Source organism: Gorilla gorilla, chromosome 4 (assembly GCF_029281585.2).
Source record: "Gorilla gorilla gorilla isolate KB3781 chromosome 4, NHGRI_mGorGor1-v2.1_pri, whole genome shotgun sequence".
In the NCBI taxonomy this organism is placed as follows: Eukaryota; Metazoa; Chordata; class Mammalia; order Primates; family Hominidae; genus Gorilla; species Gorilla gorilla.
Window position 1 is genome coordinate 133,252,674 of NC_073228.2, and position 25,072 is coordinate 133,277,745.

The 25,072-nt window shown below is 34.7% G+C and overlaps 1 long non-coding RNA gene across 1 annotated transcript in view; it reads left to right on the top strand.

Annotated features, from left to right (window-relative positions):
* LOC129533932 (uncharacterized) overlaps positions 1 to 24,683 on the top strand; it is a 75,533-nt gene extending 50,850 nt beyond the window's left edge. The window contains exons 3-4 of the long non-coding RNA XR_008680349.2: positions 22,627 to 22,703; positions 23,190 to 24,683. This is a non-coding gene — a long non-coding RNA (uncharacterized lncRNA). The remainder of the gene's footprint in view (positions 1 to 22,626; positions 22,704 to 23,189) is intronic.
* The last annotated feature ends 389 nt before the right edge of the window (positions 24,684 to 25,072 follow it).

Sequence of the window (25,072 nt, forward strand, 5' to 3'; positions counted from 1 at the left end):
CAAATATTGGGGAAGTGCTTCAGGACATTGGTTTGGGTAAAAATTTTTTTGGGTAAGACCTCAAAAGCACAAGTATCTAAAACAAAAATGGATAAATGGAATTACATCAAACTAAAAAACTTCTGCCCAGCAAAGAGAACAATCAACAGAGTGAAGAAACACAGCACCAGAGAAAATATTTGTAAACTATCCATCTGACAAGAAGTTAATAATCAGAATATATGAGGGACTCAAACAACTCAACAGCAACAAAAACCAAATAATCTAATTTTTAAAAGGGCAAAATATCTGAATAGACAGTTCTGAAAGATAGATATGCAAATGGCTGACAGGTATATGAAAAAATGCCTAACACCACTAATATTTGGGAAAATGCAAATCAAAACCACAGCGAGAAATCATCTCAATTACAATGGTTATTAAAAAGGCAAAAAATAGATGCTGGAGAGGATATGGAGAAAGGCTTTTTATACTCTGTTGGTAGGAATATAAGTTAGTACCGTTAGAAACTTGGAGAGAAAATCCAGGTATCTTGTCCCAACAGAATGTTTCACAATAATGTAAACTCTTTGAACTGTGATAGCAGCCTCAGAGCCACATAGCCATCTATGGATAAAAGGTAAAGTCTAACTGGCCAAAGTAGCTTAAGCACACCACTTGGCCAAAAAGTGGCTTATGCTGACTGAAGAACCACCTCTATATAGACTTAAAATAGAAAAAGAAAAAAAAATAACATCTGAGCAGGGACATCAAAGGCGGCACACTGCAGGGAAAATGGACTTCACACAATTCGTTTAGCCAAAGTCTCTAAACAAACAATTGACCAAGCAAACAACAACAACAACATGAACGTAACTGGGGGAATCAGTGTTAAAAGTGGCACCATGAATCCAAGATGCTCAATTTTCAGAAGGAATTTATACGTTTAAAAATATGTTTCAAAAACTAAAGGAAACCACGTGTAAAGAATTTGAGAAAGGTTTTAAAACAATGCCTCATCAAATAAAGAGTATCAATAAAGAGAAAGAAATTACTTTTTAAAAATTGGGGCTGGGCGTGGTGGCTTACATCTGTAATCCCAGCACTTTGGGAGGCGAGCGGGTCACCTGAGGTCGGGAGTTCCAGACCAGCCTAACCCAACATGGAGAAACCCCGTCTCTACTAAAAATACATAGTTAGCCGGGCGTGGTGGCCCATGCCTGTAATCCCAGCACTGGGGGGTGCTGAGGCAGGAGAATCGCTTAAACCCAGGAGGCGGAGGTTGCGGTGAGTGAGATCACGTCATTGCACTCCAGCCTTGGCAACAAGAGTGAAACTCCATCTCAAAAAAAATAAAAGAAAATAAAAAATAAAAGAAATGTTTTCGAAGTAAAATCTCTGAACTAAAAACTTTATTAGAGAGACCAGAGAGGCTGGGCACGGTGGCTCACGCCTGTAATCCCAGTACTTTGGGAGGCCAAGGCGGGTGGATCACCTGAGGTCAGGAATTTGAGACCAGCCTGGCCAACATGGTGAAACCTCATCTCTACTAAAAAGTTAAAAAAAAAAAAACTAGCCAGGCGTGGTGGTGGGTGCCTTAATCCCAGCTACTTGGGAGGCTGAGGCAGGAGAATTGCTTAAACCTGGAAGGTGGAGGTTGCGGTGGGCCAAGATGCCAAGATTGTGCCACTGCACTCCAGCCTGGGCGACAGAGTTAGACTCTGTCTATCTGAAAAAAAAAAAGAAAGAAAAAAAGAGAGACAGAGAGACTTGAGGGTAAGTGTAAGCTCTAAATGAAAGAATCAGTGACTTGAAGATACATCAATAGAGAGTATGCAAATCTGATGAACATTAAGAAAGAAGAATGAGGAGCATCAGTGAAATATGGGATACCGTTAAGTGTGCCAACAAACACACAGAGTGCCAGGGAGGAGAGAGGGAAAGGGGCAGGAAATTACTGGAAGAAATAATGGCTTAAAACTTGTTAAATTTGATGAAAAACTCCAATCTACATATTTAAGAAGCTCAGTGAACTCCAAGTGGGAAAAAAATTCAAAAAGATCCACATCTAGACACATAACAATTAAAATGTTTGAAAGCCAAAGATAAAGAGCAAATCTTGAAATCAGCTTAAGAAAAATGTGTCATCATTGAAAAAAGAACCCTACGTTGGGATCTGAGGGAGGATTGTTATCACTGCTAAAGGGTTTGTGGTTTCTTTGAGGGTGATGAAATTGTTCTAAATATAGATTGTGATGGTGCTTACACAACTTTGTGAATAAACTAAAAACTGTTGAATTGTACACTTTAAATGGGTGGATTTGTGTCATGTCAATTATCTCTTTAAACATCTAAATTTTTTAAAAGTTTGAATTGGAACAAAAACTATGAAGGCCAAACATTCATTTAATATTTAGCTCAAGATGGAGCAAATATAGAGACTAGTTAAGGAACAATATTTGAGCATATATTAGCTGAGACATTTTATACCAATTCTCAGATTCATGGATCCCACTGTATCTCAAGAAAGATAGATACATTGTAGTGAGGCTATGGAACAGCAACAACAAAAGCAATAACATTACATTTTATTGAAAAGCAAAAAGAGGGAAAAGACAGATCAGGTTCTGAGGAATGACAAATAAATTGTTGAATTCCTTGTAACAATAATAACCCTAATAAAAATCTTCACATTTAGAAAGTCAAAAAGGATACATTAAAACAATGTATGAGTCACATAGAATTTATCACAGAAATTTAAAAATTACATACAACTGAATAACAAAAAAAGTACATATCCAATTTATGAGATGAAAATTACTTTTGGTTATTGGGGAAAAAAATTTAAGCCAAAAATGATTCATAGAAAAGCAGAAATGCTAAAAAATTAATAAGCTTAGTTTCCCCAACAGATGCCCTGAAGTGCCCTGAACTGGTTTCAGGTGTGTCACAGACACTAATGGTTTTAATATTCTCATATTCATAAAAGCATAGATGTATCTCTTACAATTGTTAACTAAAGTGTTAACTCAGAAGATTTGGGGTGTTCAAACCCTCATGTTACAAAGGATGGGCTGACCCTTGACTGGCTCCTAGGAGATAAGCTGTATAAGGGATAAGGAGTATCCCACCTGGTAAGAGTGTCTTTGTATACCTGGGGCTCTGGGCCACACTGTGTCAGTTTTACCTCTGGGTGTTGGCTACAGATTGGGTAGCTAAAGTCAGTCTCATGGGCTCTCCATGCCTATGTAACTGACCCTCAATAAAAGCCCTGAACACCAAGGTTTAGGTGAGCTCCTCTGGGTGGCCATGCTCTTTATATGATGTCACACATCATTGCTGAGATAATTAAGTGTTGTCTGGATGACTCCACTGGGAGAAGATAACTGCAAGGTTATTTCTGGTCTCTCCCAGCCTCTGCCCTATGTGCATTTTGCCTTTACCCATTTTAATCTGTATTATTTTATGGTAATAAACAATAACCACATGTCCTTTAAGAGAAGCATTGAGCTTGAGATTGGTCTTAAGGACCCTGACACAACTGTTCAAAAATTTGCACCTGAAGTTGTACTTGAATGTTATTTATATAAAGCGCCATCTTTAAACTTTCTATTTTTTTATTCTTAAATGTTTACGCTTCTACCTGATACCAGAAAACATTTCTATGTGAAAATGTAATATTTACTTATTTGTGATATTTTCTGTTAACAATTAGGCAGAATCTTCTTCTAGATAGAATTAAAAGATGGGTTTTTCCTTAAAATATTTTTAAACATAAATGAACGTTTAATTAAATCAATTTGTGAAAAAAGAATGACAATCCATTTATTAAAAATCAGTTTTTCAATACATTGTAATTGTGAATCTGTTTATTGAAATTTTTAGTATTTTAGTTATTGAATACCATGAGTTAGAATAGGAAAATATCTCAAATCAACAACCAGAGCTTTCAAACTAAAAGGAAAAGAGCAAATCAAATCAAAGCAAGCAGAAAGAAAATAAATTAAGATAAAAATAGAAAAAAGTTATTAAAATGCATATCAATGAAAAAGAAAAAAGAAAAAAATCAATGAAGCCAAAAGTTGGTTATTTGGAGGAGAAAACAAGTATGGCAAACCTTAGTAAGAATGACCAAAAAAAATGGAGAAGATACCGATTATTGAAGTTAAGAATGAAAGCAAACAATTCACTTCCGATCCTACAGAAATACGGTAATGTACAACTTCATGTCAATAGACATTTAGATAACAAATTCCTAGAAAGACAAAAATGACTTTAAAATTGCTCAAGAAAAGAAATAGAGAATCTAAATAGGTGAAAAAAGAGTAAAGAAACAATAATTATAAATCTTCCCACAAAGAAAAGCCAAGGTTCAAATGGCTTCACTGGTCAGTATCTTCAGAAGATTAATGTGCATTTTGGACAGAGAGAAAACACTTATACATGTAAAAGAAGGCCCTGTGTGAGACAGGATTTGGAGAGAAAATAAACATGGTTATAATTATCTAAACAATGATAGTGACAGGTGGAATGAGCAGAAATCACATTCAAGAGGAATTCAGGAAGCAGAACCCTCAGAATTTGATGAGGATTATTGATAGGATGGGATCTATGATACTACCCAGGTTCCTTGCTGCAGTGAATGAAACAGGAAATACTTTCAAATGGTGTAGAAAAGGTGGGCTTCTGGGGAGGATGGGCACTTCATTTTGTATAAATTGAGTAATACAGTGTTTCTGGTGTATCCAAGGACAAAGGTCAAACAGCCTGGTGCAGATACCAGCCTTAATCTCCATATCCATGTCAGCGTGATCATTCATATTTTCAGACAAATGCACTCTGCCGTTCATAACAGAAAACATAGCAGCTTCAGCCAAATAACATTCATTGTGAAGACATTCAGAGGCAGTCTCAGGTTTGATATATTTGTGTAATGGGGTAAATAGGGAACCACATATTTTATATCTTTCTCATCTGCCAATCTCTGTATTGTAGCAATGTGCTCTCTCATGGTCACAGCATGGACACTGCACCTTTAAGAATTATATCCTTACATAACATCTCAATTAAGAAGGAGCAGAGCAGGATTTAGGGGTGTGCTCTTTGCTTCAATCTGGCCTTTTATTTCTTTTCTAGGAGCTCTTTTCCAGGAGACTCCCCTTTATATTTTACTGGTGAGGAATGTGTCTAAGCCCCACTCTTACAGCAACTACTGCCAATGATACCAAAATAATTGGCTTGGACTCTGGGGCTAGGCACATTGGTATTCAAACAAAAGCAGGGTTCTGTTGGGAAGGTAAAAAAGGGAGGTTCCTGTGTAGACAAAAAGAGCATTTGACAATTAATCAATGCAATTTTATTCAGATCAATAAGTATACAAGTCTCCTGGGTTCCAGTGGTCAGGATATGAAAATGTCACAAGCCATAGTGCCTGGGCCTAAGAGCTCAGAGTACTTTGATGCATTTAGATAAGCAAACAGAATTGTGATCAAATCTGTTTTAAAAGTGGTAGTGTAGTAGTGTATGGGAGTGAAGAGAAAGAGACCCCACACTCACAAGAAGGAAAACAAACTACCATTTACTGACCTACTGTATGCCAGCTTAATCCACGTACATTGAATAAATTTGTTGACTGAAAAAGTAATTATAACACAGAGATGATATCTGGCCAGCAGAGATAACTAATAGATCCAGGTTTAGAACTCATGACTCTAAACCCAAGCCCAGTAAATCTTTCATCAGATATCAGTTCACATGATTAAAAAAAGCTCATAAAGTCTTGTCTTGTTGCCTAACTATATGCCTGTTTCCCCTATTTAAAACAGTGTGGACATTCTATTTTATATGTAAACATTTATAATATAATTATTCTGGGATCAGATCTAATTGGAACTCATCTGACTGGATTTTGGTCACATCCAGTAAACCCACCAATCAAATGTAACACTATTGTTCTTAATTTTCCACTAGGATAATTAAGGAGGCTCTGCTTTTTCAGAGATGGGGCTTTATTTATACAGAGGAAGAAAAAAAAATCACAGCCATAACAAAAAATGATTTTGAAGTTTTCTGCGATTTTCAAAAATTGAAGGAAATGTTAATTGGAGAAGCTGTTTTGTAATGCCAATTACATCAACACCGTGTGTTTATTCTTAGTGTGTAATATTCACCAGACTTCCTAAGTCCCATGGAAAAGTTCTGAAGCAGGAAGAAAAGGTCCAATCTTAATTAGAAGCGGGTTGATCAGAGGAATTTCTTTAAGGGGGATTAACTATCCATACAGAAACAAAGGGCCAGATTCTTACTCCTTCTTAGCTTCAAAAGGAGCTCCAAGCAAATAAGACAAGTGGAATAAAGAGAAGGGAAATGGCATCTGGCTCCATTTCTCATCCTTCGGAAGGTTCGGAAAGGATGTGTGACTGCCTCAGGCAAGATAATTAGAGCGCCTGAGTTACAAACATGAGGAAATAACATTGGATATTATACTTTCAGTATATCTAAGAAGCTTAAATTGAAATGTTTCTTTGGGGGCAAAAAAAAACCCTAAAACAAACATTTTTAATGTGTTTTCCATCATTGAAAAAATATTTCTTCCTTGTTTTGTTCCGGAATTCATTGAAAATGTTTGATGCTACAGTATATTATATTGTCCTGCTATGTGTTGGCCTATGCCAATGGAAGTATACAAATTTTAAAATAGAAGGGTATTAATTTTAATCATTTTATGTTTGAGATTTTTAGAATAGGTGTTTTATACTATTATAAAATTCATTGCTATGTCAATATTGCATGTTTAAAATATGTTTTCAGTTGAAAAATGTAAATAATTTTATAACAGGAAGGCTACATAGTAACTAAGCAAAACCAATAGTTTTGGAAGGACTGATTTCATGTGCTATCATGTTGAATTCATTTATCAGGATGTCCTTTCTGCAGAAGAAATAATACATAATGACTTTTGAATTAAAACATGGATAACTTTGAATACTACTGTGATTATTTATATTTCTATTACATAAAGAAAAATCTAACATTTCAAATAAATTAGCAATTTAGGGCAAAGGGAAAATGTTCTGTTAGTTTTTCACATTTTTGCAAGATCTCAGATCTTTCTTTGAAGAAAGATGACACAAATTTTAGATTTCTTACAGGTGTTAGGAAATATGTGTTTCAAATTAGCTTTCACTGAAGAATTTTTCACCTTGAAAAAATTCCTATATTGAATGTCATAAATAATAATTATAAATACCCATACTACATACTATTTTCAGGTCACTGTGTGAATTCAGAATAGTAAATTTACTTTTGTAAGGACATTGGCTTCAGATTAAACCCTTGCTAAATTTACTCGCTGCTGAAAGAAAAAAAAAGACTCATCTTAAAATTATAAAAGATTATATACTTTAAAAACAGAATACAATTTTCCAGTTTAATTTGACAGATGGTTTTCATTCTTAAAAAAATACAAGTAGTAACTGCCTTTGTTAATAACTGCCTTTGTGAATAAAAGGTAACACTACAAGTAGGTATTGCATAAATATTAAAAATTCTCCGTCTTATTCTCCACTACTCCCCATGGTCTTATTTTATTTTACATCCTTAGAGATCTACCAATAGAATCATGCTACATGCAATACTTGGAAACTTTCTATCTATCGTCACCTAACAAATATTGTAAACTTTTCATAGCTACGACATTTATTGTATTGGCTACAAAGTATAAAATGGTATAGAGATATTATGATTTATTCAACTAGTTCTATTTCCAGGACTATTTCCTTCTTTTGCAGAAGCGCTGCAAATTACCTATATGAATATTTGTCTTAGGCTATTTGTATGGTAAATTCTTAGAAATAAAATTCCTTGGCCAGTTTGGGGACATTCCAAATTTTGATATATATTCCGTTTTGCCCCTCAAAAAGTTGTCCTATTTCATCAACAATATATAAAAAGGACAGCCGAGCATGGTGGCTCATGCCTGTAATCCTAGCACTTTGGGAGGCCGAGGAGGGTGGATTGCCTGAGCTCAGGGGTTCGAGACCAGCCTGGGCAACACAGTGAAACCCTGTCTCTACTAAAAATTCAAAAAAAAAAAAAATTAGTCGGGCGTGGCCACGTGCGCCTGTAGTCCTAGCTACTCGGGAGGCTGAGGCAGGAGAATGGCTCGAACCCGGGAGTTGAAGGTTGCAGTGAGCCACGATCGTGCCACTGCACTCCACACTCCAGCCTGGGTGACAGAGTGAGACTCCATCTCCAAAAGAAAAAAAATAAAGGACTACTTTCTCACACCCTGTCAAAGCCTATTTCATTACCTATCTTATGTTTTGCCAGACCACTAATAAAAGGCATTTTACTGTAGGCTCGCTTTAAATGTCTTAAGAATATGTTTGAATATCATTTCATAAGTTGGTGGCCTTTACTTTTCTCATTCTGTGAAGAACTTCTCATGAATAACGTCTATGCCAATATTCCTCTTGGGTCCTTGGGACCTGCTAGGCTAAAACAGCAACAGCAGCAGCAACAACAAAAAGCCCCTTGATTATTATCTACGTAACAAAATATTTTTGCCAGTTTGCTGTTTGTCTTTTCTAATTTATTTCTAGTAGGTTTTTCTAAGTTTATCAGTAATAAAATTTTAATTCTTATGGGATAAAATGCACCTATGAGTATAGCTTCTAGGTTTCTGTGATACTTGTGGAAAGGTATGTACTATGCTTCAAGAAGACCTCTTTTTGAAAAAAATTGTTCTATAGTTCATAGTGTCTGTGAACATTAAGAAAGGTAATATCAATAGTATGGAATACCGGAAAATTAACATTGACAAATTTTCAAAGTTAGCTGAGCTTTCAGGATTCAGCTTTCTTCAATTAGCCCAGTAATATTCTTAAAAAGGGAGTGTCATAGATTAAAATTCCTGTAAGATTTCTAGTGAGTTTCCTATTGTTTAATTTGCCTTCATATTGCCTTAATAATTTCCTGTAGGAAAAGCCAGTGACTATATTCCTACGTGTTAAAAAACTATCATAAGTTTTATTAACATATATAGTTTCTGCCTTTTTCTTTTCCTTTTCATGAGATCAGTCAATTTAATAAATCTTTATTGAGTGCTTACCATGTGGCAGGTACTGTGATAAACAATGAACAAAGATGTAATACTTAGCAAAAGACAGAATATCTGCTTTCCTGGACCCTGAAGCTATTGGTCCTTATGCATTAATATGGAAGTTTTTTAGTTTATTTTAAAATACAATCTTTTCTTTGACATTTCTCCCTTGGAAAACTTGTCCATATTTTCAAGTAGATAACTGAATTATTACTTCAAAAGTCAGGTCAAATTAATAACATTAATAACCTTTTACCACTTATTGGTATATTCAGGTGCCCATACTTTACAAACATACCTTATCATAATTAATATTGCCCATAACCTAATGAAGTTGGAACTAGATTCCTGTTTTATAGATGTTAAACTTAGAAGGACTAAATTTGTTGCCCAAGGATATAAAACTAAGCCAAGACGAGATGAATTAAGTCTAAGCCAATACAATTAAATCCTGCATGTTGTCAACAATAGTCAACAATTCTTTTGGAATTGTATAATCTTAGTGCAGATTTTCAAAAATTGGTTTGGAATTAATTTACATCTCAACTTTGTTTAGGTGAGCATCCTTGGGCAAATTACTTAATCCTTCTATGCTGAACTTCTTAAGATAGGAGTAAGAGTTTCAACTTCACAGGCTAGTTGGCAAGATCATACCATGCTAAAAATTTACCTGACCTTGTATATGATGAATAATCTAAAGACTCAACAAAAGTTTTGCCTATTTTAAGTTTTTGTGATAGTTGGTAAAACAAAGCAGTGTCTAAGTATATGTGTATATTTCTGGGAAGGGTTGTGTATTACTTCTAAAATGCAAGTGTTTGTTTTGTTGTATGAAAGTTTATATAAGAGTTTGAAAGGTTGTTTCATAATACATTTCCAATATCAATAATGGATTGATATTGGAAATTTTTACCAGTTTTGATGAAGTTCTCTGTATTGGATGGTTATGATAGTGGTTTACTTTCCTTTGGGAAAACACGAGAACAAAATATTCTCTTTCCATTTTAAGTAAACCTTTTTTTCAAGTTACATAATTTTAAAGCTTGACAATTTCAAATATGTACTTTTCAATGCTTTGCTTACTCTTTGGTCAATTTCTTCGCTTTCCAAAACTCAGTTCTTTTCTGTAAAATAAGTATAACACTATATGACCTGCCATAAAACTTAATATCTATTTAAATATTTGCAAAACAACGCATTATTCTTACATTCTCAATAAATGGATGTGCCTATTTCTTAACAAGGAAAAGTTATATACACTGAATGTAAAAATGAAAAAATGATGGCACAAAAATGTGATCATCATTAACTCTCTCCCCCAGATAAAGGATTAATGAACTAGGTTTCATTGTTTAAAATCTTTGAACTTGTACCGTAAAATTTTCTAAAACAGTACTTTTCAAACTTTTCCTCTGAAAATAAATAGTTCAGCAAGAGGAATACCAATGGATATTCCTAACAGTAGAATGAACACATTGAAATTATCAAGTTACACACTTTCCTTCTGGTCACTTTGCATTGATATTTCTCTCCACATTGGGGATGGAAATTAAAGTCTTTAATTCAGCAACTATCTACTCAGATAAAAAGTGAAGTTAAAAATGAAGTAAGTCAAGTTACAAGCAAATAAATGTTTGACTGGATAAATATTGCTCAATTGACATGTTAAAGTTATACAATTCTAGTTCAGAGTATACAGTGCTCAACTCCAATAGAAACATTACTGCATCTGGAAAACTATGAATATATTTAAATCTTATGCATATCCACAATATTTCTGTCTTTGGGACCTCTGGTCACATACTGAACTGTGTTATTAAAATTTACATCCTATGAAATCTGTTCTTATCTCTGGGTTCCAAAGGAATCCTAACATTTCAGGCCTTTGTTAGCCTGAATTACTTCTTGTTTCCTTGAGATCTCCAGGTCTGTTTTCTGGAAATCTTACCCTAAACCTTGACCTAAGGCACTCAGTCATATTAGTTTCCGAAATTGCCAATTATCCAATTTTGAGGCCTGGTTCTCCGATTAGTGAGAGATAGTAATGCTCTTCAACTCTCCTTCACAGGAGAATTGGTTAGTTTTCCTTGACCAATATCATTTACTAGAGTTGACCATTATGAATTAGGTCTAACCAAGCACCAGAGCCTGACCCTCAGCCCTTCCTATTTCAAAGCCTAGCCTATGGTAGCTGTTTAGAATGTCGGTTATTTTCACCTCTGGGATACTTGTATCTCTTATTTTGGAAGGGTTTTATCTCTTGTTATCAGTCTTGATCACTTATCATTTAGATATTCTATGAAAAAGAAAAAATTTTCTAAGACTGCATAATTGTCAATATTTTATAGTACTACTTTATGAATAAACTATAGCTGTTTTGACTTCTGTAATTGCTCTAGATTTGCTCTTCAGCCATTACTTCCTTGAAAATAAAGACCCAGAGGATTTATGTTCCCAGTTGAGGCTGTTGCAGACACTTCCTGTTCAAAGAATCTCAGGATAAATCATCCTCTTTGGGGTAGATTTTCATTGTTTGTATCATTTAGTTTCCTTTCTTCTCCTTAAGATGGTGCTTAAGTGTATAGGTATTATGATCTGTGCTGTCCCCTGAATCATTACAAGTTTCTGTGGCAGTTTTCTCTGCCTCATCACTGAACGTGCAAATGACACCTGCCACTGCTGTGTGGTGTGGTAAGCTCAAGACTCATTCACTTGTCTTGGCTGGCTTCCAGTAATTCTTCCTGCACACCTGGCCCTCTCTTTGATCTTTCTTTTACTACAGACACTCCTAAGCCTTACCAGTACCTTCCATGGACAACTCAAGTAGAATTCTCTCATCAATCATCCCTCACCCTGGCAGCCTCAAGGCAGAACCACTGGCCTAGTCGATAGCTGTCTTTCACATCCCCACTGAGAGGACATCAGAACTTTTGAGAATTAGTAGAAAGCTCCTCCCTCAGCCACTTGCAGCCCACTCTTCTGCTAGTACACACTGTATACAGACTTTTAAAAATGGATTTAAATTTTCCATTCTGTTTTTAGGACAGTGAAAAATGAGACTGACTGCTCTGAGATTCTCTTAAATTTATTGGACTTTACCAACCATTACCCATGCCCACACTGGGTAATAAAAGTACATCTGACCATTTGCTCCCTATATCACTCTCTCTGAATATTGTCTCCCCTTTTGTCCTTAGAAATACTTCCATCTGTCTCCTGTGTAGGCGAGAGTTTTCTATTCGATGTACTGACTTTCCTTTGCCTGTGGCTTGAGTTAAATGCAGTGTTTTCAAAGTAGTATCCTAATTACATCAATCTTTTCTGCTAATATAAATAATTCACAGAAATTTTAAAATATAAAAAATAAAAAAATCTGAAATCTCCCCAAGGCATAATTACAATCAATATTGTATTTCATACAGTTCCCAATCTTTCTCTATGAAAATATTCTCATTTGACTGTATTCTATGCAAACACCTTTATACAGATCAGGTCATAGTACCCATGTTTTTGCAAATTATTCCTTGCAACCCACAATCAGTCTTAGAGATCTTGTGGTTAATATAAGTGATACTCCTTTTAAAATGTGTACTATATTCCATTGCGTGAAAAGGCCATAAATCATTTTTCTAAGCATGTCTTAGTGTTATAAATATGTATTTTATATAAAGGTATAAGTTGTATATTAGAATCTGTCTACTTTTAACCAATTTTCCTTTCCTTAGTCTCTTAACTTGACCGTATTGAATTGTTATTTGAAACTATTTCACACTCTACAAAAAATATTATATTACAAATAAAGAAAATAAAAACTATGGAACCACTAAACATTTCCTAGCCTGGAGTTTACCTTAAGAGTCTAGGATTATAGAAATAAGTAGAATATAATTGTAGATTGATATTCTGAATGTCTCTTATCCATTTTTTCATATCCAGGACATTGAAAACTTTAAAGGACATTCATTCTTTAAGATGTAAGAGGGTATCTAGTAAAAACAACTTCTCAAATAAAGACATCTATGTCCTGATATTCCTCCTAAAACAAATAAAAACAAACAAGTGCAAGAAATTGTAGAATATATAGTGATTAACAGCAGAGTCTCTGGAGGCAAACTGCTGGAGTTCAAATTCTTAATGCATCCTTTACTAGCTGTGTGATATGGGCCAATTTCCTTAATCTCTTTGAGATTGATTATGTCATTACATCAGAGGGTAAACGTTCAGAACAGTGCCTGGCACTAAGTAACCATTCAACATATGCTAGTTATTGTTTCTGATGAACCTAGAAAGCAGGTACGACTAATCAAGGAGAGGATACAAGTGTAGTGAAAAATGAGGTTGGTGGTAATATAAATTCAAAGGCACATGCAGATCATTAACATCTTGCAAAGCCCTTCAACATATATTCCATAATCTGAGGGTCCAATGAACCCTCACTTCAAATGGTAGTTGAGGGAAGCCTTCCTGACTCGTATTTGGCATATAAGAGAAGAAGATATGAGAGAAGAAGAGATGAAGATGAGATAAAGATGACTGAGGCAGTGCGCAGGCTGACTGTGTGTCAAAGAGTCTGAGGAAAGCACAGCAAGCAGCTCTATAGTTTCTGGTTTTGACCACAGGAAGAGAAGTTACTGCCAAATCACCACACCAAACTTGGTCATCTTCCCTGGGGCCCAGTGTTTTCCTGCCAGCCTGGAACGGACTGAGCCACAGTCCGTTGGGTAAATGTTCAGTAGAAAAGTGATAGCTCAAGTTTCCATCTGTAGTTTCCTATCTGCTGACCCAGCTCATTCCCCTGCCTAACTTGTTTCTCACACCATCTTTTAAGAAACAACTGGCAAGAAAAAAGGCCTCCTTGTATTAACCAGAAAGAAATTAGCATGGGGTCTATACAAAGATAAGAAAGGAAAAACACAGTGCTAGACTCCTTAAACCGACGGATGTTGTGTGGATCAAAGGAAACTTTTTTTACTTTAAGACCTAATGTATTAAAGAAATGAAGTTATTCAACAGTTAATATTACTTCAAACAAAATCAACTTTCTTCTAAATACTTATTCCTTGCATGAGTGATACATCAATGTCTTTTATTAATATTTGAAGTAATTCAACCACATATTTTGAAAATAAAGGCTACCCCAGTTAACAAGGTAAAGTAATAGCTGAAAGGCGATTCAGATATACGTTTGAAAGAAAGGGAGTTACAGTATTAGGTCAGGAGAACAAAAGGGCTATGCCTTTAAATAAATAAAACATGAAGGCTATCCTTTTGTGATTGAGTTTTCTGCATTTAGAATGTAGAGCATGGCATACAATTATTTTAATTATGAAAAAACTTATATTTCTCATTATTTGCCCTTTGCCAATAAAACAAAATGCATACATCAATGCTTATGTATGGATGAGCTCATGTTGTTATTCATTAGCCTATACTTATAAATGATGCCTAAAGAAAGTAGGTATGATGAAAAGAAAAAATAGCCATAAAAATTTGTATTATATAAAAGAAAATTGTTTTTAAAAGACAGAAAATTTCAACACATTAAATGTTGATGTCTGAGAACAGGACTAGAACCAATTAAAAAAACTTATTTCAAATATGATGTAAGAAACCTCCCTAAAATAAAGGTATATTTAAATATGCAGACTAAATGATGTTGAGTGCCTCAGGAAAAAGCAATTAAAACATAACTAAAACATAACTTTGGGACAGAAAAACAAAAAATACTTATGGGAAAAATAATTAAGCTGAAGTTAAAGTTTTCCACATTCAATATTCCATATGTTTGTTATACTGGTCCCTCTAGTTTTGAGAAAAATTTAAAAATTTTACAATAAGGAGTTGAAAATATATGGATATTATAGATCAAAGTATATTTTCAGTGTGAAAACACATTTTAAATTTTAAGCCAAGTTCTCATTTATTATAGACAACAGTCTTACATTTTAAAAATATACTAGAACATCCCCATAATATAGCATTCAATACTATTAAAAATACTCATGAGAATAAACTGTGGCCTACCTAAAGTTAAATAAACACAGTATGAGCATTGATCATAAGCACTGAATCCATTTAAATATAGAACTAATGCTAAGAAATAATGAATATTATATTTAAAGAAGAAAACAAAAACCTTCATAAACATTGACATCGTAGAAAATATAAAATAACTGACAAAAATCAGGAAGTAAAGAGAAACAATATGAGTGTTGTATTCCAATTTCCTCAATATTCTAGTGAAGCAGATTGGTTTATGTTCTACAGATAAGCTGCAGAAGAACCACAGAATAGAAAACAATACACCAAAACCCAACAAGAACACAAGCCGTCTATCAAAATGTATTTTAGCATTAGACAGCATTTCCTCAAATATGATGCAAAACTAATAGCAAGCATATCTATCATATAAATAAACAAAGAGACAATAAGTGTACTCTTTAATGTGGAAAGAGAAAGTTACTAGATTGGAAGCTTCGATCACACAGCAACCCTGCTATTTTCTATAAACAAGAAATTCATCTGGAACAAAACGTTTAAGGACTGTAGAAAGTTAAATGATGAACAAATCTAGACAGATGAGTGTAAAAGCAGAAGTTAGAAATATCAGAAATATTTAATTCATGGAAAAATATTAGAAAAATGATAAAGAACACTTTATAATGAAAAATAATATAATTTGCTTTGTATTATGTCATGAATATTTGTTTACAAAATGACAAAACATAATTTGTCATAAAGCTATGAAGAGTAGGAGACACATAAGAGTAGAGATTTTATTTTCCCTTTATCAGGATACAACAAATAATAAAAGGATGTAGTTAATAAATAGAAAATTTAAGAGACTGTATATAATATACCATATGCTATGTGTTTCTATATGTTTTACATGTCTTAATACATTTCAACATTAGTTTTTCAGGTGCTCATGAAACACAGATAATAAAATAGGATCATCATAAACCACATTTCTTGATCAACAGATAACAAAAGTAGAAGACCCAAATGAAAAGTACTATGTTCAAATTTATTTTTAGAAACTATAGTTCTATTCAAAGTACTATTGTGGATTTCTTATAAAATATATTTGCAAAACTTGATGTAACATTGAAAGGAGAATATAATAACACTTTGTGGAATGTAAGCCATCTTGTGATGAAATAAGTATTTTTCATTAAGCAGTAAAACATGTTCTGTCAGGGGATCATTAGATGTATGCAAGTCCCTAAAATTATGTCAGCAGAAACTTCATGTGTTTTGCAGAAGCCTCTACAGCCTTGAAGAAAGATGGGTTAGCTCATATCGAGAGACTAATTAGCTGTAAGGCTGACTGGCTGGTTTACTCAGAGAGAAGAGTTTATGCAGTTAAGCAAACTTACTGTAGGGAGTTGACATGAGTTTGCAAAATGCAGTCTCATGTTGTGACCATAAATAGGTAAAGTGATTTCAGAGAAGGCAGAAATTCAATGTCTTACAAAAGCTGATGAGAACTGGAATTCTGCAGAGTTGTCTTTTAGTTACCTACCTAGGGAACTTTTCCATGACTTAGAGTCAGTTACAGGTAAGAGACTTACCTCCACAAGATATGTCATGACACAAGTAAGGTGAGAAACAAGTGTTTTTTTCTTGACACGTTATGTTCCTTTTTGGGGAGAAGGTAGCTTTTAGAGCTTGCATTATCTTCAGAGTTTTGCAATAAATAATCCACATATTGGATGAGAATACCATTACTGGAGAACTTGAGGTCCTTGAGATCCTGATTAAAAACTTATGAAAAATAAGACAGAGCCTCATTCAATATCTGAGGTATGACAGTCTGCATATATTTGATTCTCTCAAGGTAAACAAGTATGAACCGTTCAAACGTAAATATATGCCAAAGAAAGCAGAACCTCAATCCAAAACTATAAAATAGGTTTCAGGAGGAGTTGAAAAGAGAATAGTATTTAGATTTAGTATCAATGGAGAGCAGAGTATATCCTATTGACAGCCCTATGACTGTGAATGAATTTCTGATGGTATCTTAAAAGACAGGTTAGAGAGTATTAGAAAAGCTACTTCAAAGTATAGGTCTATTTTCTGTTAGTCTTTCCAGAAAGGTCTTATTTCTGTTATTCTGATTTCAAGTGGTGGTGTGCAGCTTTTGGTAAATGTTTAGGTGAATCACTCTGAACGTGATGGGGTTAGCTTCAATAATCCTGCCAGTATGAATAGAATCCTTGACCCATGGGAATCTGGTATCTTGCAGAGATCTAAAGGTTATAAGGTTGATTTAAACATAAAGTAAACCTGTGTCCAAATTAACTGTAACTGGATTATAAGTAGGAGACTGAGAAAGACTTTCTGGGGCTCTCTTAAGCTGGCAATTCCGTTTATGTATGAAACATATTATGATTAAGTTGCTTGGCATGGTATCATAGAGGAGGAAAACTGTTGTTTTTTTTTTAAGTAAAAGGACAGGAAATGCAGTCATCCATCTGTATGCTGGGGGGATTGGTTCCAGGAACTCCTGCAGATGGCAAAATCTGCAGATTCTCAAGTCCCTGATATGAAATAGTGTAGCATTTGCATATAATCTATGCACATCCTCTGATATATTTTGACTCATCTCTAGATTACTTGAAATACCTAATACAATCTGAATGCTATGTAAGTCATTTGTTATACTTTATTGTTTAGGGAATGACAAGTCTGTACATGTTCACTACAGATGCCATTTTTTTCTGAATATTTTCAATCAGCAATTGGTTGAATCTATGAATGCAGAACTTAACAGATACAGAGGGCCAACTGTATTTAACTAACAATTAACACATGTTTTAGTATTTTAAAAACCAATAGGCCTGGCACGGTGGCTCATGCCTGTAATCCCAGCACTTTGGGAGACTGAAGCAGGTGGATAACTTGAGGTCAGGAGTTCAAGACCATCCTGGCCAACATGGTGAAACTCATCTCTACTAAAAACACAAAAATTAGCCAGATGTGGTGGTGTGTGCCTGTAGTACTCGGGAAGCTGAGGCAAGAGAATCACTTGAACCCAGGAGGCGGAGGTTGTAGTGAGCCAAGATCGCACCACTGAACTCCAGCCTGGGCAACAGAGTGAGACTCCGTCTCAAGAAAAATAATAATAAATTAAAAAATAAAAACCAATAATTTCCAGCTGAATGCCCCTGGATATATTAACTTTATGTATCTTTAAAAAACACAGACTCATAAATTTAAAAAATACAATATTATAAATGTAATGAAATTTATATCCCATAAAATAAGTGATTAAGTTTCTGTTGAAGTTATTGTCTTAAAGAAGACTAATCATGTCATTCTCTAATTTATCTTCCACCTCTTGCATTGCATACAGAATAGTTTCCAAACCACATAGCTTGTATTACATGGCCATTTACAATATGGATCCCAACTACATCTTTCATCACTCTACTGCAGATATTCTACACTCTTATCACAGTGCAAAGTTAATTATTCACCCGACAAGCTCTTCTTTGGTGAATATTTATCCTATTTATAAGGTAAGCTAAGAAAGCAAACTCTGCAACTATACTTATTGACAACTATACACATTAATAGCTTTTGTAGTTTTATAATTTTATATCTGTTTAAATATGTCTTATGTGTATTTCCTTCCACTAATTAAAACATGTTCAAAAATCTATAATCATATAATTTACTTCAAGATATGCACTTAGGTACCCTTGGATCGTTTATTCTTAAAACTAAATATTTCAGTGGTATATCATTTATCAGCCTTTTTAGCCCTTCAAAAATGGCTAAAATCATTATTATGGTTTCCTCTATGCTCCTTCCAAGTTCCCCTCACGCAGAAAATGGTGATGTATTGTATAAAGATGTTTATAACATCTGTCAAGCCTTCATTATAAAAAGTAGTCTAACAAAGCAATGAAGTAGTCTACCTTCCTGTTTATGCATGAATATGTATTATGTTTGCATTTTAACAGTGGCAGCCCATGACTGATTTGTGGCCACTGATGAGTCATTTTCTTGACTAATTACATTAGGTCTGTTTATGATATGAACAATAAAACTATGATGGATAGCTGAATTCTACAGTTTAAGTGCAGATGTTAAGAGTTTGCTTTCAGCCTATTGAAAGAGGTAACCAGATAGTAATTTCACTATGCTGTCTTTTTACACTATTGCCTTCTAAATGTTCAGATGCACTGAAAATTGTTGCTTTTTTTGTATGACCAGTTTAGTTAAATTTCAATCAGATTTTCTATCAAATGAAAATTTGAGTATAAAAGGCTCTCTTTCCAGAGACTTCCATATTACAAAATGAAAATATAACTTAGGTCATAATGTTGTCCTTGTTATTTTCTGTTTGAGTAGCTCTTCCCACCTCCGCCACCAATAGTCAGTGTCTGTACCATCAACATACATATTCCAAATGATTATTGACACTGGAGGAGTCACATGGCTCAAGGAGGTCCAACCTGCTCTCTTTTGTAACCCCAGGCCAGTCAATATAGAGGGCTCAGTTTTCTCTTAATTAATGAGCCTCAGCTTTCATGATGATGTTGTTGCTCTTTAGTTCCTGTGAATTTAGGTGCCTTGACTTTGTCTTGAGTTTCATTTTCTGAGAGAAAATGATTCGGTTTCCTTATTATCACTAGTGAGAATCACACAGTTGGAAGATCTACACTGAGAAACCAACTATACCATGAATGTATTTGATGCTGTTATTATACAAGTTGCTTACAATTCTACAGTAAACTTTTTCTTATCGATGTAATAAGTATAAATTACCTCTTTGTATAGCAGAAGTGTTATGTGTTTTGAAAAATAATATACATAGGCCAGGTGAGGTGGCTTACGCCTGTAATCCCAGCACTTTGGGAGGCCGAGGCGGGCAGATCACGAGGGCAGAAGATTGAGACCATCCTGGCTAATATGGTGAAACCCCCTCTCTACTAAAAATACAGAAAATTAGCCAGGCATGGTAGCATGCACCTGTAATCCTAGCTACTCCGGAGGCTGAGGTAGGAGAATCGCTTGAACCCGGGAGGCAGAGGTTGCAGTGAGCCGAGGTCGCACCACTGCACTCCAGCCTGGGCAACAGAGCGAGACTCCATCTCAAAAAATATACCTAACTTGTTTGTTTTTAGTTTAAAATTTTATGTAAATGTAAAATGGTGCCGGGATTTCACTCCCTCTTCAATAAGTGTCCTCTGCTGGTTACTCTTTTCCAGAAACCAATTTCAGAAATCTTCAAGGAAGTCTGAAGCCAGGAGCGGTGGCTCACACATGTAATCCCAGCACTTTGGGAGGCTGAGGCTGGTGGATCACCTGAGGTCAGGAGTTCGAGACCAGCCTGACCAAAATGGTGAAACCCTGTCTCTACTAAAAACAGAAAACTTAGCCAGGTGTGGTGGCATGCACCTGTAGTCCCAGCTACTTGGGAGGCTGAGACAGAAGAAATGCTTGAACCTTGGAGGAGGAGGTTGCAGTGAGTGAGATTGTGCCACTGCACTCCAGCCTAGGTGACAGGGCGAGACTGTCTCCAAAAAAAAAAAAAAAAAGCCTCAATAATTCTGGAAGAATAGTAGATTGCAAAAAAATGACTGTTGTTAACAACCAAATAGCCAGGCTCATTTGAACAGCTTGGACATCTTTACATATCAGAAACTTACATAACATCATATTAAAATAAAAGAAAACATGCCAATGCTGTGTCTTTATAAGAGATTTCAATTTTAAGATGTTTGCTATGTTAATGTTTTCATAATTTACCATTAACCTCAACATTTAAGTGGATGGAGTTTTATGTGACGTCATGGCCATCAAGCATCTATTACAGATGGTGCCATCTAAAGAATATTAGTGCTCACCCTCCCTAACTCCTGACTAGGTGTTGTAAAATCAGACTCTACTCTCACTCAATCCCAGTTTGTTCCCTTCAGTCCCCATGACCTAGAGATGCCTACTTAATATCTATTCTCTGCTTCCTGAACCTTTTCAAGATCTCTATATTGTTGGATGCAGCAATGTGCTCATCTAAAAAATTGCATTCCTCTAGCTGCCCTTGCTTATGAATATGGCCACTGATATGTTAGAAGAAGCTGTTGTGTGAGCTTTGGGGAAAACTCCTTAAGAAATCTGGAACTGGTAGGGGATCTTTCACTTTTCACCATGTTCTTATCTGGACTTCAGTAATGATAGTGGAAATCCAATAACCATCTTGTGAGTATGAGGTAAATTTGAGGATGGAAGCCACACATTACAGATGATAGAGCAAAAAGATGTTAGCAACCTGGGTCCTGATAACTTTATGGAGCCACCATAGCAACTCATGTTATGTGAGAAAAAGAGATGTTCTGAAATCAAATTTAAGCCACTATTATATTTCAAATATCTACAACAAGAGCTCAATACAATTCCTGGCATTTATTACCCTTCCTAAAATAGGCGTATAAAATTGTATCTTTCTTTCTCATAATCAGAAAATAGCAATAACATACATATATACACATGCATATAAAAATGTGTATTTAAAAATGTTTGGTAGAAAAGGTACAATAATTACCAAAATACAGATATTATTTATATCATTTTCTGTTTCTATTTTCTTGTACTTTTCAAGTAGACTTTTTTTTTTTTTTTGAGACTAAGTTTCGCAATTGTTGCCCAGGCTGGAGTGCAATGGCGCGATCTCAGCTCACTGCAACCTCTGCCTCCCATGTTCAAGTGATTCTCCTGCCTCAGTCTCTCTAGTAGTTGGGATTACAGGCATGCACCACCACACCTGGCTAACTTTGTATTTTTCTTGTACTTTTCAATATAATAAACATGAATCTCTTGTACTTTTCAATATAATAAACATGAATCTCTTGTAAAAAGAAAAAAATCATTGAAGGAACATATTGAATGAAAATGGTATACCTGGCACTTTGGATTTATAATTCTTACACTGTAATAACCTCATTATCTTATTTTATCCTCTATACCAGTATATGTATATATCTGCTAGTTACATGCAAACAAATGAGTCTGTGATAACAATATTGAGAAGTTGGGCAATCTATATATTTTTACTATGACTATTATTTAACATCTACAGATCTGATAATATTTGTTATAAAATACTTTTCTTTCAAACCTTGAAATGGATTCATCTAAGTGCCAAGAAAAAAAATAAGTATCTAAAAATGTCTTCTCTGGAGATTTATGCTGGGAAGTGTCAGAACAATGGGCAAAGTACAACTGAGAGGGCTCAGTGGGACTCGGTCACTGCCAGGCCCCAAGTGTTCCAGAAGATTAGCACTGTCGTAAGCGTAATTATGATAGATGATGATTAGGTGCTATCTTTGGTTGTTTTTTCTGGCTTTCTTTGACATGCTTGTCTTAATTAAATCCAAACTAGAATGAAAAATAAGAAAATCTGCCATTTAACCTACTGTATAAAAAGCCTAAATTACACATCAGCTCATATTTATTCATCTTTAACAAGAAAAGCAATGCCATTGGAGATTAATCAAGTGTTGTTGTTTTTATTTAACTCTTATATCTTTTAGATTTATGTTTACTAGAAGCCATGGATGTGAAAGTATGTAAAATTATAAGACTCTGGGAAGACAGACTGAGAATAGAGGTATGGATTGGGGGAGGGCGACACTTCCTAACACATAATATGCATATAAAAAATATGTGGTAGAAAAGATACCATAATGGTCAAAATACAGATATCATGTTCTTATTTCTATGTTCTTGTGCTTTTCAATATAATAAACATGAATCTCTTTTGTAATAAGAAGATAAAATTGTTGAAGGAACATACCTGGCACTTTGGATTTATAATTCTTACACTGTAATAACTGCATTATCTTATTTTATCCTCAGTTAATAAAACACAGAATACTAGTCATCATCATCATAGTCCTTTATATACATTGTGCTACTATTAAAACTATGTCTATACATTGTTTAATATTCCTGGCTTCAACAGGAACACTTAATTTCTCTAGCCTGGAGTATGTGTTAGACCTAGTGACTTCTAACAAATAGAATATGTCTGAAATATGTGTCCCTTCTGAGTTTTGATTATTTCTGTCTGTTTCTCTCTCATCATTCACCACAGGAGAAATAATCTGCCATGTTGTTAGCTCCCCTGTGAGGAGACCCATGTGATGAGGAACTGAGGCCTGACAACAGTCAGAAGAGTGGGCTTGGAAGTGGATCCTTAAGCTCCAAACCTTGAGATGATCCCATTTCTGGCCAACATCTTGACAGAAAGCTGATGCAAGACCCTGAGCCAGAACCACCCAGTTTAGCTGTACCCTGATCCTTGACCTTGAGGAATTGTGAGATAAATGTTTTCTCTCTCAAGCTTCTAAACTTTGGGGTAATTTATTATGCAACAATGAATAACTTTTATATATATATATATATGTCATATATTGTATATGTATATAAACTGTATGATGGATAACATATATATGTGCCGCTATATATATATGTTACCCATTGTTGTATAATAAGTATACACATATACACCCACACACACAATTATTATCTAAAACCAAATGTGGAATTCTGGGGTAAAATGAAAGAAAGCTTAAAGTTTCCCCAATCTGTACTACCTCCAAAATCTACAAATTTACCCCAAATGAGTAAATACTAAAAGCTATGCCAAACAAAGCAGCTACTGAGTGAAGGAGGAGGTTCATCATGAGTCCATAGTGTACTGCAAGAAGAGGAGACTAAAGAATTCAGAAATCAACCATGACCTTTACTTTGAGATTTCTCTCTTCCTCAAATCAGCAAGTAGGAATACAGGGATAAAGTGAATGGACACAATTCTGAGAAAAACTCTAACTCTCACCATTCAGTTATGAGCCATCAGTGCCTCTCCAAACTCAGAGGGATGAGAAACACTGAACACCATTGAAAAGAATTTGTAAAGACCTATGGCTTACGCTCATATATTTGAGTATATATTGTCTATCATGGTTTTTGTTTTCTATTCATCTTGCTAATCTATATTTTTTCATACATTCCTTGCCTTTTAAATTATTATTTTCATTTTCCTCCCTCTATTTTGAAAATTAAGATATATTTTATTCATAAAGTGACTGACTACATTAATAATTTATACAAGCATTGTTTAAAGTGTATATTAGGAATATCTCTATCCTCTTCCAGAGTTTAGACCAATGATTCTCAAATTTAATATCCACACAAAACGCTGAAAGAATCTGTTAGACTTCTGACTCTGATTTAGTAGGTCTGGAGTAGACCTGAGAGACTGAATTCTAGTTACCTCCCAGGTGAATCTGACTCTCCTGCTCCGTGGAATAGAGTTTAAGAAACAAGGCCTTAGAGCCCCATAATTCCTTTCATCCCTCATTCTAACTAAAATTTCCAATTTACTATTGTTTATTTGATTTCTGACTTTCATCTTTTTAACCAGTCTAGCCATTACTCTTATAACTTTATAAGTCAAGGTTGATTTGTAGCTTTTCTCTATCTCCATTCTTCACTCTTTGTGCCTCATACAGTTCTTTGGGAGTCATTTTTCTTTCTGCTTTATATTATGATCTGCTAGTAATAAACTTCAATTTAAGTATATCAGAAAATACCTTTATTTTGCTTTTCTTCTTGTTTAACTGTTGTATGCATTTTTTAAAAATAAGAGTATTTTCCAGGAGGCTGACAGAGGAGCCTCCAGCTTAAGCCCAGGAGTTCAAAGCTTCAGTGAGACAGTTGTGCCACCTACTCCAGCCTGGGTGACAGAAGACCCCCGTCTCCTAAAAATATATATATATTTTCCTATATAGCCAAAATATTTTCATCTCACTTAAAATAATTTTTAATATATTATCATTCCTTATTCAAGTTTTTCTAATAGTCTCAAAATGTCCAAAACAAGAGACAGAAACAACACCATGAATTTAATTTGCTGCTTCTTTATCTTAAGGACTATGGTATAGTCAAGTTTTTCCTCATGCAAGTAAAAAAAAA